The sequence below is a fragment of the Oryx dammah genome, unplaced genomic scaffold (genome assembly GCF_014754425.2).
Source record: "Oryx dammah isolate SB20612 unplaced genomic scaffold, SCBI_Odam_1.1 HiC_scaffold_2, whole genome shotgun sequence".
In the NCBI taxonomy this organism is placed as follows: Eukaryota; Metazoa; Chordata; class Mammalia; order Artiodactyla; family Bovidae; genus Oryx; species Oryx dammah.
Window position 1 is genome coordinate 161,030,959 of NW_024070186.1, and position 15,475 is coordinate 161,046,433.

Sequence of the window (15,475 nt, forward strand, 5' to 3'; positions counted from 1 at the left end):
GAGGCTTTTTAGTTCCTCTTCACTTTCTGCCATAAGGGTGGTGTCATCTGCATATCTGAGGTTATTGATATTTCTCCTGGCAATCTTGATTCCAGTTTGTGTTTCTTCCAGTCCAGAGTTTCTCATGATGTACTCTGCATATAAGTTAAATAAGCAGGGTGACAATATACAGCCTTGATGTACTCCTTTTCCTATTTAGAACCAGCCTGTTGTTCCATGTCCAGTTCTACCTGTTGCTTCCTGATCTGCATACAGATTTTTCAAAAGGCAGGTTAGGTGGTCTGGTATTCCCATCTCTTTCAGAATCTTCCACAGTTTATTGTGATCCACACAGTCAAAGGCTTTGGCATAATCAATAAAGCAGAAATAGATGTTTTTCTGGAACTCTCTTGCTTTTTCGATGATCCAGTGGATGTTGGCAATTTGATCTCTGGTTCCTGTGCCTTTTCTAAAACCAGCTTGAACATCAGCAAGTTCAGGGTTCATGTATTGCTGAAGCCTAGCTTGGAGAATTTTGAGCGTTACTTTACTAGCGTGTGAGATGAGTGCAATTGTGCGGTAGTTTGAACATTCTTTGGCATTGCCTTTCTTTGGGATTGGAATGAAAACTGACCTTTTCCAGTCCTGTGGCCATTGCTGAGTTTTCCAAATGTGCTGGCATATTGAGTGGAGCACTTTCACAGCATCATCTTTCAGGATTTGAAATAACTCTACTGGAATTCCATCACCTCCACTAGCTTTGTTCGTAGTGATGCTTTCTAAGGCGCACTTGACTTCACATTCCAAGATGTCTGGTTCTAGATGAGTGATCACACCGTGATTATCTTGGTCATGAAGATCTTTTTTGTACAGTTCTTCTGTGTATTCTTGCCATCTCTTCTTAATATCTTCTGCTTCTGTTAGGTCCATACCATTTCTGTCCTTTATCAAGCCCATCTTTGCATGAAATGTTCTCTTGATATCTCTAATTTTCTTGAAGAGATCTCTAGTCTTTCCCATTCTGTTGTTTTCCTCTATTTCTTTGCATTGATCACTGAAGAAGGCTTTCTTATCTTTTCTTGCTATTCTTTGGAACTCTGCATTCAGATGGTTATATCTTTCCTTTTCTCCTTGGCTTTTCGCTTCTCTTCTTGTCACAGCTAGTTGTAAGGCTTCCCCAGACAGCCATTTTGCTTTTTTGCATTTCTTTTCCATGGGGATGGTCTTGATCCCTGTCTCCTGTACAATGTCACGAACCTCATTCCATAGTTCATCAGGCACTCTATCTATCAGATCTAGGCCCTTAAATCTATTTCTCACTTCCACTGTATAATCATAAGGGATTTGATTTAGGTCATACCTGAATGGTCTAGCGGTTTTCCCTGCTTTCTTCAATTCAAGTCTGAATTTGGTAATAAGGAATTCATGATCTGAGCCACAGTCAGCTCCTGGTCTTGTTTTTGTTGACTGTATAGAGTTTCTCCATCTTTTGCTGCAGAGAATATAATCAAATCTGATTTCGGTGTTGACCATCTGGTGATGTCCATGTGTAGAGTCTTCTCTTGTGTTGTTGGAGGAGGGTATTTGCTATGACCTGTGCATTATCCTGGCAAAACTCTATTAGTCTTTGCCCTCCTTCATTCCGTATTCCAAGGCCAAATTTGCCTGTTACTCCAGGTGTTTCTTGACTTCCTACTTTTGCATTCCAGTCCCCTATAATGAAAAGGACATCTTTTTTGGGTGTTAGTTCTAAAAGGTCTTGTAGGTCTTCATAGAACCATTCAACTTCAGCTTCTTCAGTGTTACTGGTTGGGGCATAGACTTGGATTACCGTGATACTGAATGGTTTGTCTTGGAAATGAACAGAGATCATTCTGTCGTTTTTGAGATTGCATCCAAGTACTGCATTTCGGACTCTTTTGTTGACCATGATGGCTACTCCATTTCTTCTGAGGGATTCCTGCCTGCAGAAGATGGCAAGAGTGAATGTCGACATTCTAGGAATCAGCGGGGAGTGGAAAGGGGAAATTTGAACAAGTCACAGAGGTATGTAGCGGGGGAGGAAGAGAGAACAGGGAAAAGGAGCAAAACAAAAGAGACACGCTGGGCTCTGTCTGGAGGGGCAGACGGGTGGGGACACCACCATCCTCAATGTTGCCCCACACCTTCCAGTTTCTAATGGCCTCTTGCTTAGCTTCAGGGCCCTGGCCTTGTGTCTTGTATCATCTCCTTGGGGCCAGATACACACAAGTCAGGGAAGTCCACGTGGTGACCAGGCTTGCCTGACATAGTCCTGGTCCTCTCCTCTCTGGGCAGTTTTCATGACTGTGGCCAATGGAGTTTTAAAGGATACATTTCTACTTTTCCCAGGATTTCTTTCTTAAATCTATTTTGAGGGGGACACACATTCACTCCATAACCAATGCACACCAGTACACCAGTATGAATTTGGATGTACACTGACATACACCCAAACCAGTGTTTCAGATCCTGGCTCTACCACTTAGTAACTGAGTAAGCCTCACCTTTTACCTCATCTGTAAAATGGAGATTGTCATAGCTCCAGCTTCTGAGAGCTGACAGATGGGATTCAATGAGACTGAGCTTGTAAAGGCTCCCTGATGATGTCTAGCATGTAACAGATGCTCCATAAACACCAGCTCATGACCTGCAACCATACTGGGATGAAGCCTGCAGGCCTCCAGATTTGTGGATCTCAAATGCCTGGGGCCGTGGTGTTCCTGTAAGAGGGTCACAATTCATTACAGTGCCAAGCACAGTGTAGGGTCTGAAGGAAAAGTATTTATTGCTGTACATGTATCTATAATCACATATAACTATTTACACTTATAAATGTAGCTTGTTTTCGTAGCATTTATGGAGTTTACAAAACAGTTCGACTTAAAATGGGAGCCATAGGACTTCTCTTGTAGTCTAGTGGCTAAGACTCTGCCCTCCCAGTGCAGGGGGCCTGGGTTCAGTTCCTGGTGGGAGAACTAGATCCCACATGCCACATCTAAGACCCAGCACAGCCGAATAAATAAATAAATATTAAAAACAAATAAATAAAATGGCAGCCTCACACTCGTGGAATCAGGCCAACATGTGAGGTACACACATGTGAGAGGTACACACATGTCCTTCTCTGAAGACAGAGGGGAAGACCATCTTCAGATGGATGGCACACAGTCCATAATCACACACTGGGCACTGGTTCAGCTCACACTTACTCCTATGACTTAATTATGGCTGGGAAGACATGGTCTGTGATCCAGCACTTTGTAAGCCTGAGTCATCTGTGGTAGCAATTTCCTAAAGCCCAAATAACTAAGGACTAACAATTCAGTACAAGTCAAACAGTTAGATAAACTGAATTATCTCAGAGTCATCAGAGAACTACAGTTTTCAAAACTTGATACATGATGGGTGTTTTTTTATGGGCTTCCCTGGTAGCTCAGATGGTAAAGAATCCGCATGCAATGCAGGAGACCCCAGTTTGATCCCTGGGAGAAGGGATAGGCTACCCACTCCAGTATTCTTGGGCTTCCCTGGTGGCTCAAACAGTAAAGAATTCACCTGCAATGTGGGAGACCTGGGGTTAATCCCTGGGCTGGGAAGATCCCTTGGAGAAGCTAACGGCTACCCACTCCAGTATTCTGGCCTGGAGAAATCCATGGACAGAGGAGCCTGGCAGGCTACAGTCCATAATTCAACTGTATCAGATAGTCATCAGAGAACTACAGTTTTCCAAAACTGATAGGTAATTGGTGTTTTGTTATACTTTTTCTAAGGCCTTTGCAAGCTAACAATAAAAGCTAACGTTTTTTAAGTACTTCCTGAGTCCATGGAGTTCATGTTTTTACTTACTTAAATCCTCACAATGAATCATGTAAACATCATTGTGACCCACATTTTAGTTAAGTAAATTGAGGCTCAAAGAGGTGCAGAGCCCTGCCTAAGGCCACACAGCTGGAAAAGTGTAAGAGCCAAGACAAACTTGGGCAAGCATGTTTCAGACTCTGCTCCTCAGAACACTCTCGTAAAGGTAAACTTGAATGTCACCCAGGTAATTGAAGCTTTGACTCAGAGTAAATATGCAAGCTGTTTCTTGGAAGACTCTAGTCTTGTCCCAAGATTCTCCTTTGAGCTGCCCAAGCAGGGCCCCTCTAGTTTTTTCAACACACTAAATAGATCTGCTTGGCATATACTAATGGTAGAGGCTCAGTAACTATTTGCTGAGAAACCAAATAAATAAGCAGTGGAATCTGTTCTTTAGACACTGAACTCTGTTGCCCAACCTTATCACAAACTTGATTCCAGGACTTCCCTGATGGTCCAGTGGTTAAGAATTTGCCTGTTAATGCAGGGGACACAGGTTCGATACCTAGTCTGGTAAGATTTCACATGCCGTGAGGCAACTAAGCCTGTGGGCTACAACTACTAAACCCACATGCCTGGAGCTGGTACTCCATAACAGAAGCCACTGTGATGAGAATCCCTTGAGCTGCAATGAAGAGTAACCCTTGCTCACCCCAACTAGAGAAAGCCTGTGCCCAGCAACAAAGACCCAGCACAGCCAAAAATTTAAAAAAAAAAATTTTTTTTAAACCCTTAATTCTGACAATAATATAAATGGGGGTTAATGGTACCTATTTCCTAGAGGATACTTACTATAATAGAATTAAATGACAGAGTACTTTAAAATATTTTGCCCTAGACTGAAACATAGGAGCACTCAGTGAACAGCAAATGTTTTGTTATTATCTTCATTAACAGAAAGGATGAATAAGAGTGCCTGCTGTGCAATACTGTGAAATCTCTCCTTGGAGTCTGGCTGTTTTGGTTCCATCATGAAATTTTAGACAGACAAGAGGATTCATCAGTTAACAGGGAGGCTGCTGCTGCTGCTAAGTCGCTTCAGTTGTGTCTGATTCTTCGCGACCCCATGGACTACAGCCCACAAGGCTCCTCCGTCCATGGGATTTTCCAGGCAAGAGTACTGGAGTGGGGTGCCATTGCCTTCTCCATAACAGGGAGGCAGGAGATACCATTTACACCTCGAACCACCCATCTGAAACTATCTGTCTTTTCCCTGAAGTCAGCACGTTAAATGAGAAGCAGATGTATGACAACAGGTGTGCAAAGCATGACGGACGCGAAGGATGCGGCATCATGGAGAAAGGCTGGTGTCTGGAGGAAGGGACGCAAGGACCACCCAGCGTGCTTGGAAATCCTCACCCGTGGAGATGTAAAATCAAGTCTGGAAAGTCTCCTGTTCAAGGTCGGCTCAGCTGTGGCTCAGGACAGGGTGATGATTCACATGCTTCTCTTGGGAAAAACATAGTGTTAGCATCTGCTGGGCTGTCATAACAGAGTACCAGAGACAGGGGGCTTAATCAACAGACATTTATATCTCACAGTTCTGGAGGCGGGAAGTCCAAGATTAAGGTGCCAGCAGATTCAGTTCCTGGTGAAGACTCTCTTCCTGGCTGATGGATGGTGCCTCTGTGCCCATACTTGGTGGGAAGAAACGGTACTCTCTCTCTTCTTTTCCTATTAATTATGTCCTATAGACCCTGTCTCCAGATACAGTCATGTTAGGGCTTCAGTGTGAGTTCTAGGGGTCACAGTTCAGTACATAACACACAGAACCCACAAACACTACCAGTCCCTGGAATGGCAAAAGTCCCCCTCAGACGATCACCCACTCTGGGCCTGGGGTCACCTGCTCAAATACCCACAAGGGTCAGAGAGGAAGGTAAAAATGGATTTTTGACAGAGATGCTAAACATTTTGGAATATTCTTGCTTTCCACAAAGACACGTGCTCTCTCCCATTTTTCTTTAAACACGTCCCTCTTGGGCTTTCTTCCGTATTACTGTGTGTTAGAGTGACTTGAGTGTGGAGAATTTCTATCTACAAGAAATGTAACAGTGCCGTTGACAGATGGAGCAGATACAAGGCCATGGGAAGCAGTGGGAAACGCAGGCCCAACACTGCCTGCCAATTTGGTCACTTCCCAGAATCGAAATATTTGGATTTTTAGGTGAAAACTCCCAAGTTTAAATGCAGATTCAAAATGGAATTAAATCCTGTGTGAGATAAACCAAACCCACTAACACATTTCTGGGCTGTTTCTGGCACAAAGATGTATAGGTAGACTTCATTTTATTGTACTTTATTGTGCTTTGCATATATTATGGTTTTTACAAATTGAAGGTTTGTGGAAACCCTGTATTGTCAGATGATGATAGCATTTTTTAGCAATATTTTTCTAAATTAAGATATGTACATTTTTTAGACATACGCTATTGCATACTTACATGCAGAGTACATCATGAGAAACGCTGGACTGGAGGAAGCACAAGCTGGAGTCAAGATTGCCAGGAGAAATATCAATAACCTCAGATATGCAGATGACACCACCCTTATGGCAGAAAGTGAAGAAGAACTGTAAGAGCCTCTTGATCAAAGTGAAAGGAGAGTGAAAAAGTTGGCTTAAAGCTCAACATTCAGAAAACGAAGATCATGGCATCTGGTCCCATCACTTCATGGCAAATAGATGGACAAACAGTGGAAACAGTGTCAGACTTTATTTTTGGGGGCTCCAAAATCACTGCAGATGGTGACTGCAGCCATGAAATTAAAAGACGCTTACTCCTTGGAAGCAAAGTTATGACCAACCTAGATAGCATATTCAAAAGCAGAGACATTACTTTGTTAACAAAGGTCTGTCTAGTCAAGGCTATGGTTTTTCCAGTGGTCATGTATGGATGTGAGAGTTGGACTGTGAAGAAAGCTGAGACCCGAAGAATTGATGCTTTTGAACTGTGGTGTTGGAGAAGACTCCTGAGAGTCCCTTGGACTGCAAGGAGATCCAACCAGTCCATTCTAAAGGAGATCAGTCCTGGGTGTTCATTGGAAGGACTGATGCTAAAGCTGAAACTCCAATACTTTGGCCACCTCATGCGAAGAGTTGACTCACTGGAAAAGACCCTGATGCTGGGAGGGACTGGGGGCAGGATGAGGAGGGGATGACAGAGGATGAGATGGCTGGATGGCATCACCAACTTGATGGACATGTTGCTGCTGCTAAGTCGCTTCAGTCGTGTCCGACTCTGTGCGACCCCATAGATGCCAGCCCACCAGGCTCCCCCGTCCCTGGGATTCTCCAGGCAAGAACACTGGAGTGGGCTACCATTTCCTGCTCCAATGCATGAAAGTAAACAGTGCAAGTGAAGTCGTTCAGTCGTGTCTGACTCTTAGTGACCCCATGGACTGCAGCCCACCAGGCCCCTCCGTCCATGGGGTTTTCCAGGCAAGAGTAGTGGAGTGGGGTGCCAATGCCAAGTTGGTGATGGACAGGGACGCCTGGTGTACTTCGACTCATGGGATCTCAAAGAGTCGGACACGACTGAACGACTGAACTGAACTGAACTGATTGCATACTTAATAGACTACAGTATAATATAAACCTGACTTTTATATGCACTGGAAAACCAAAAATTTATGTGACTCACTTTATGGTGATAGCCTCTTTGCAGTGGTCTGGAACCAAACTGGCAGTATCTCCGAGGTATGCCTGTGTGTGTTAGTTGCTCAGTCACGTCCAACTCTGCAACCCCATGGACTGTAGCCCGCCAGGCTCCTCTGTTCATGGAATTCTCCAGGCAAGAATACTGGAGTGGGCAGCCACATTCCCTTCTCCAGGGGATCTTTTCGACCCAGGGATTGAACCTGGGTCTCCTGCATTGCAGGCAGATTCCTTGCCATCTGAGCCACCAGTAAGTCTATACACAGACAAAAAAATGATGCAGGTGATGATACTGCTTTGCAGAAAAACACACTAGGGGGAAGGGAAAGAGCAACGTAGCTGCTCTTTTAGGTAGAAAATATTCAGACAAAGGACTGTTCATTCATCTGGCTTCCATTTCAGGAAAGGAAGCCAGCACCTCCTTGGCTTCAATATTTTCTCCAAAGGCTTCCTTAAAAGGGCAGGAGGCCAGAGCTAGGGAAGAGAAATAGAGGTAAAATGTCTAGGTTCCCTCCAAGAATCTGCTGCAGGCTGAAGCCAACCACAAAGAAGCAAGCCAGTCTGTGAGAGACACACAGGGAGCCACAGTTGAGGAATGGAACTTCTTAAGCCACTTCTAAGAAAAGAAATTATTGATACCACTTGTTAGGGACCACTGCTGTTACCAAGTCCAAGCTTGTACTGTTCACCACACAACTGGCCAATAAACTGAGGCGAATTGTTGGGGCAAGAACAGCAACTTGATTCGAAAAGCCGGCAGACTGAGAAGATGGCAGACTTGTGTCCCGAACAACCACCTTGCCTTAGTTAGAATTGAGGCTTCTTTTATACTAAAAGGGGAGGGTGTAAAATCAAACATTTCCTGGTTCTGGTCAGCCTCTGGAGCGGATGTGTTAATTTCTTGTGGTCATTCACACATGGGTCTGGTAAGGATATTTCTAGTGAGCTAAACAAAGGTGCCTGTGTGCTTAGTCCTCAGTCATGTCCAACTCTCTGTGACCCCATGGAGTGTAGCCAGCCAGGCTCCTCTGTCCATGGGATTTATCGGGCAAGAATACTAGAGTGAGTTGCCATTTCTTCCTCCGGGGGAATCTTCCGGACCCAGGGATTGAACCAGCCTCTCTTGCATCTCCTGCATTGACATGGGGATTCTTTTACCACTGAGTGGCCTGGGAAGCCCTAAACAAAGATATTTGAACTTAATGCTCCTTACTTGGAAGGCAGCATTTCCAGAGATGGGCCATTATGGATAATTTAAGCTTACAGGCAACATCCCTTTAGACTGCAATAGACTACAAAGTTTCTTCCCTATTACACTGCAATGGAGAGAGAGATCAAGTCCAACTCCTAATACAAGGAAAGGTGGGAACTTACAGCCAAGGTGCAGGGCTGGGGACTGAGGTAGGTGGGGGTGGTGGTGGTGGTAGTGGATGGAAAATTAATAAAAGGAAACATAAGGGGTAAGAAGGGTTTCTTGCTGAAGGAAAGTCATGATGACGAGACATCACCTGGAGGATGCTGAAGGATAAGGAATCCAATTCAGTTGAGGGAGGCGGGTGGTTCTGGCTAAAGTGGCCACAAGCAAACAATGCAGAAATAAACACGGAAGCCCAGAAATCAAGGCCTAGCTGAGAAGAGAGTTAAGAGGAGCCCAAGTAGAGTCTGGTCAAGAAGAGACCCTTTGCCACCTGGTCCAGGGTAACCCACCCCCCTATCCCTGACACAGAAGACAGTTTTGGAGAAAAAAGTGACCTTTGTAGAAAAGTGGCCTCTGGAGACTCTCCTTTCCAAAGGACGAAGTTGTTCAGGCTAAGCCTCTGAAAGAGATGCCAAGTACCTTTGCCTACCCTCGACTGGGGAGACAACGGCCTCCGGAGTCAAGATCCACCCTCATCAAGACCCCAACAACTTCCAACCCCAATTCTTTGTCCTGCCTGCTTCTTCTCCCCGATACAAGAATAATAATGGCCAGCAATTTCTGAGCGCCGGGCAATACCCATTCCCACTGTTTGTTCCTAAGTTACTAACGCCAAAGGTGCTGTATCTCTATTTCACATGTTAAAAAATAATAATAATAATAACCCTGAAGCTCCACGAGTTTTAGGTATAGAGCCCATGGAGGATAATATGGTTGTGAAGTGATGGCAATGAGACTGGAACACAAATTTTTGATTCCAGAACTCGAGTTCCTAAGTCCCGGGCTAATCCACTGTAGGCCGAAATAACAACGCCGACAACCTGAGACCTGACTCAGTCGGCCACCCTTGACTCCGACTGAACTCGCTCTGAGGCGCGGCCTGGACCTCACCGGCAAGAGAGGCCAGCAAGAAGAGGCATTCCAGGTTCGACTCCCGCCTCTGCCCTAACGGCTGCAACCGCACGGAACTCACCTCCGCGCCAGGGAAGGAGCCGCAGCGCACAGCTAAGGGAGACAGTAGCTCGCTACACAGCGAAGGCCAGCGCAGCCGGTGCAGCAACTCAGACGCAAACCGGATCCACAACCGCGCGTCCTTCCCAAAGCCTCGCGAGAGGCTGGTGCCCTCGGGAAGCGGAAGTAGCGGACGCCGGAATCGGGGAGAGAGTTCAGTTCAGTCGCTGAGTTTGCGACCCCATGAATCGCAGCATGCCAGGCCTCCCTGTCCATCACCAACTCCCGGAGTTCACTCAGACTCACTTCCATCGAGTCAGTGATGCCATCCAGCCATCTCATCCTCTGTCGTCCCCTTCTCCTCCTGCCCCCAATCCCTCCCAGCATCAGCCTTTCCGATGAGTCAACTCTTCGTATGAGGTGGCCAAAGTACTGGACCTTCAGCTTTAGCATCATTCCTTCCAAAGAAATCCCAGGGTTGATCTCCTTCAGACTGGACTGGTTGGATCTCCTTGCAGTCCAAGGGACTCTCAAGAGTTTTCTCCAACATCACAGTTCAAAAGCATCTATTCTTCGGGTCTCAGCTTTCTTCACAGACCAATTCTCACATCCATACATGACCACTGAAAAAAACATAGCCTTGACTAGATGGACCTTTGTTAACAAAGTAATGTCTCTGCTTTTGAATATGCTATCTAGGTTGGTCATAACTTTGCTTCCAAGGAGTAAGCGTCTTCTAATTTCATGGCTGCAGTCACCATCTGCAGTGATTTTGGAGCCCAGAAAAATAAAGTCTGACACTGTTTCCACTGTTTGTCCATCTATTTGCCATGAAGTGATGGGACCAGATGCCATGATCTTCGTTTTCTGAATGTTGAGCTTTAAGCCAACTTTTTCACTCTCCTCTTTTACTTTCATCAAGAGGCTCTTTAGTTCCTCTTCACTTTCTGCCATAAGGGTGGTGTCATCTGCCTATCTGAGGTTATTGATATTTCTCCTGGCAATCTTGATTCCAGCTTGTGCTTCTTCCAGTCCAGAGTTTCTCATGATATACTCTGCATAGAAGTTAAATAAGCAGGGTGACAATATACAGCCTTGATGTACTCCTTTTCCTATTTAGAACCAGCCTGTTGTTCCATGTCCAGTTCTAACTGTTGCTTCCTGATCTGCATACAAATTTCTCAAGAGGCAATTCAGGCGGTCTGGTATTTCCATCTCTTTCAGAATTTTCCACAGTTTATTGTGAGCCACACAGTCAAAGGCTTTGGCATAGTCAATAAAGCAGAAATAGATGTTTTTCTGGAATTCTCTTGCTTTTTCGATGATCCAGTGGATGTTGGCAATTTGATCTCTGGTTCCTCTGCCTTTTCTAAAACCAGCTTGAACATCAGGAAGTTCATGTATTGCTGAAGCCTAGCTTGAACATCAGGGTTCATGTATTGCTGAAGCCTAGCTTGGAGAATTTTGAGCATTACTTTACTAGTGTGTGAGATGAGTGCAATTGTGCAGTAGTTTGAGCATTCTTTGGCATTGCCTTTCTTTAGGATTGGAATGAAAACTGACCTTTTCCAGTCCTGTGGTCACTGCTGAGTTTTCCAAATGTGCTGGCATATTGAGTGGAGCACTTTCACAGCATCATCTTTCAGGATTTGAAATAGCTCAACTGGAATTCCATCACCTCTACTAGCTTTGTTCCTAGTGATGCTTTCTAAGGCCCACTTGACATCGGGGAGACAACTAGACTACATTTCCCAGAGTGCCCCGCGGGGCACCGTTCAGGCTGATGCCGAGAGGGCTACCTGCGGCGGGCGCGGGGTCATGTTGCTTTAAGGGTCTTTCCTGGAGGTGACCCCGTGAGGGGTGGGGGAAAAGGGGCATCAGCCTCTGGGTGCCACATTGTCGTTGCTGGTCCCTTGCATGCTCCGTTTCCACATCTGTGAATGGGGGACATTAGTTCAAAATCCTTTCATCCATTCATACATATGTTTTTTAAAGCCGCCAATTGAGCGATCCAATCCGCCAGCTCTGCTAGGCGCTGGGATTTCGGTAATGATGAGCAACTGGTTTCTTTCATAAAATTTACATTCCACCAAGAAAAAAAGTATACACTGGACAAATAATTGCCCAAATAATTGTTTAGTCACCTCTTTGGTAAATGCTGCCAAAGCAGTAGAGGAGAGGGGATCTGACCATCTTAGGGTGAATGTGTCAGAGGGAAGGTAGCCTGGGGATTTGTGGGGAAAGGGTCCACACAGAAGGAACCGCAAGTGTGAAGATCCTGAGGCCCGAGAGATCGGGGTGCATTTGCAGGACAGAAAGGAGACCAGTGTCTTCCCGGTACAGGGGGCCAACCTTGGGAGACAAGGCTGAAGAGGTGGGACCAAGCAGGGGGTCTCTGGAAGGCTCCCAGGAGGATTGAATGTTATATCCCAAGAGCCAGGAGAAAGGAGTAGTTTGGGCTTTTAAGCGGGATAGTGTCCTGGTAGGAGAGGAAGCTTGGTGGAATACAGATGTCGGGGAGTCCAGAGGGGAGCAGTGAGACCAGCTGGAAGCTCCTGGGGGTGAAAGTGAAAGTGTTAATCACTCTGTTCTGTCCAGCTCTTTTGGACCCCCATGGACTGTAGCCCGCCAGGCTCCTCTGTCCATGGGATTCTCCAGGCAAGAATACTGAGTGGGTAGCCTTTCCCTTCTCCAGGGGATCTTCCCGACCCAGGGATTGAACCCAGGTCTCCAGCATTGGAGACAGATTCTTTACCATCTGAACTATAAGGGAAGCCGTGAGGTCTGAATTGAAGTAATATTGGTGATGGTGGTAGTCACTCAGGGAGGGATCTGATCCAGATTCCTGAAGAAGAGTCCACAGGGCCCTGGGAGTGATTGGGTTGGGGTGAAGGAGGGAGAAGACAAGAATAACACATTAGTAAAATGAGGATAGTAACACCCGGGCTAGGTAACCTTGTGATTTAAATATGCAACAAAATGCCTAATACATAATAAAGGCTTGTGCTAAATCACTTCAGTCGTGTCCGATTCTGTGCCACCCTGTGGACTGTAGCCCACCAGGCTCCTCTGTCCAGGGGATTCTCCAGGCATGAGTACTGGAGTGGGTTGCCATGCCTTCCTCCAGGGGATCTTCCCGACCCAAGGACTGAAACCACATTTCTTATGTCTCCTGCACTGTAGGTGGGGTCTTTACCACTGAACCACCAGGGAAGCCCAATAAAGGCTTAATATATAGCTTAATACCTTCTAATTTTTTAAATAATCTGCTTCTGTGTTTAGACCAACGTTTGTAACGATAAAAACCTGAAAACAATTTCAGTGTCGATCAACAGAATGATGGATGGATAAATCTCACAGAGATTATGCTGAGCTAAAAAGCAAGTGACAGAATGAAATCATTTCCATGAATTATAAGAACACACAGAACGATGCTGTGTATGATTTAGGAATATATACATGTGTGGTATCCCTAAACGTATATGGGCCATGACTTAGTGATTAAACAACAACATAGGTGGTAGAGGGTAAAGAAAGGTAGAATTTGGTTAAACATGTAATTCAAGATGATGTTTATCCCTGGTGATGGGGCAGGGTCTGGAGAGAGATGTGATGGGGGAAGAGTGCAGGTGGCATAAAATTCAAGTTTTTGTTTGCCTGTTTTTTGGTTTTTGTTTTTTTTTTTTGGCTGTGCTGAGCAAGCGACTTGTGGGATCTCAGTTTCCGGACCAGGGATTGAACCCGGGCCATGGCAGTGAAAGTGCTGAATCCTAACCGCTAGGCCACCAGGGAAGCCCATATATGTGTACATATATCCCCTCTTTATTGGATTTCCTTCCCATTTATGTCACCACAGGGCACTGAGTCGACTTCTCTGAGCCATTCGGTAGGTTCTCATTAGTTAGTCTATTTTATACGCAGTATCAATAGTGTATATATGTTAATCCCAATCTCCCACTTCATCCCACCCACCCCACTTTCCCCCTTGGTAACCATATACTTGGTCTCTACCTCTTGGTCTCTTTCTGCTTTGCAACTAACTTCATCTGTGATTCCCTGTTTTTTAAAAAGCCCACTATTGTTAGTTATTGGGCTTCCCTGGTGGCTCAGTGGTCAAAAAAAAAAAAAATGTGCCTGCCAGTTCAGGAGATCAGGGTTTGATCCCTGGGTTGGGAAGATCCCCTGGAGAAGGAAATGGCAACCAGCTCCAGTATTCTTGCCTGGGAAACCCCATGGGTAAGGAGTCTGGTGGGCTATAGTCTGTGCGGTTGCAAAAGAGTCAGACGTGACTTAGGGACTAAACAATAACAACATTGTTAGTTGATACGATGACTTTATCATTATGACATGAACCTGATTAGCACGCAGCACAATGGGAACCCCCCATGCCTATAAAATGGAACAAAATATTCAGATAAATGGCTCCTTATGGGACCTAGGCATCTGTGAGCAGGCTTGTCTTCACACACCTGGGGAGAGTAGGTTGGGGGTACTGTCCCTGTTTTCTGCAGGAGGAAGTGGAATCTAGGATGTCAGGTGACTTGCTGAAGTCCTTCAGTTAAAAAGGGGCAAAGTGTCACCCACACTTGCTGGGCCTGGAGAATCCCGAGATGTGTCAGCTGAAGCCCCACTCCCACCCCACCCTTACCCAGCTGATACAGGTCAGGAAATGCAGAAGAAATCTGTGTACAGTCATTACTGTTACTGAGCTCACAACTGAGTCTATGCCAGGCATGCACTGCAGCATCTCTGTGGGCATGGCAAGAGCTTCCAGAACTGGAGGGAAAGTCGTTAGCAGAGAACAGGACCACTGTCCCTGTGAAATGGAGCTGGACCCTATGGTCCTTAGCCTCCGTGTCCTCTGCCTGCCTTCTGTCCATGGTAGTCAAAAAACAAGTTTAATCAGAGAAATGAGAAATGCAGAAACAAAGGAAAATGGTCAAAGGAGACCAAATAACAATCATGTAGTCATTAAGCATAGTCAAGGACCTTTAGTTCTTTCTCAAGAGCTATAGATAATATTCTGAGCCACGTCCTGCGAGCTGTCTTATAGATACTGAAACATCAGGTGGAGAAGTTAACTGCCTGATGGCCAGACTACACCCACCACAGAAGCTGCCACAATTCTGAAAACTGGCCTCAAAGAAATGGGAACAAATGGACCCTGAAACTGAAGATTAACTGTACCTAAAAGAACCAAGATGATGCTGGTCAGACCACCAGTGACCAATTTGAAGATGACTGTCAGAGCTGACTGCTGTTTCTGCATGTAGCCCCCTCCATCTGTCTATAAAAGCTCATGTGCCACTGGAGGCCAGTGGGTGGGGTGGGGTGGGGAGAGTCAGCCTTTGGACAGACATCTGCCCTCCCCCAGCCCCAGTTACTGGCATCTGAAATAAAGCACACTTTCCTTTTCATCCACCTGGCTGGTATTGTCATTTGAGCGGTAAGCAGCTGGATGCACCTCTTCTTTCAGTAACACTTGGAATACCTCCCCCTCCCCCCAGGAAAGATTGCCCCGGTGATGAGGAGTGCTCAGACCAGCAGCTGGGACACCAGGGTCCCAGGGTCCCTGGGGCTGATGCGCCCCAGTG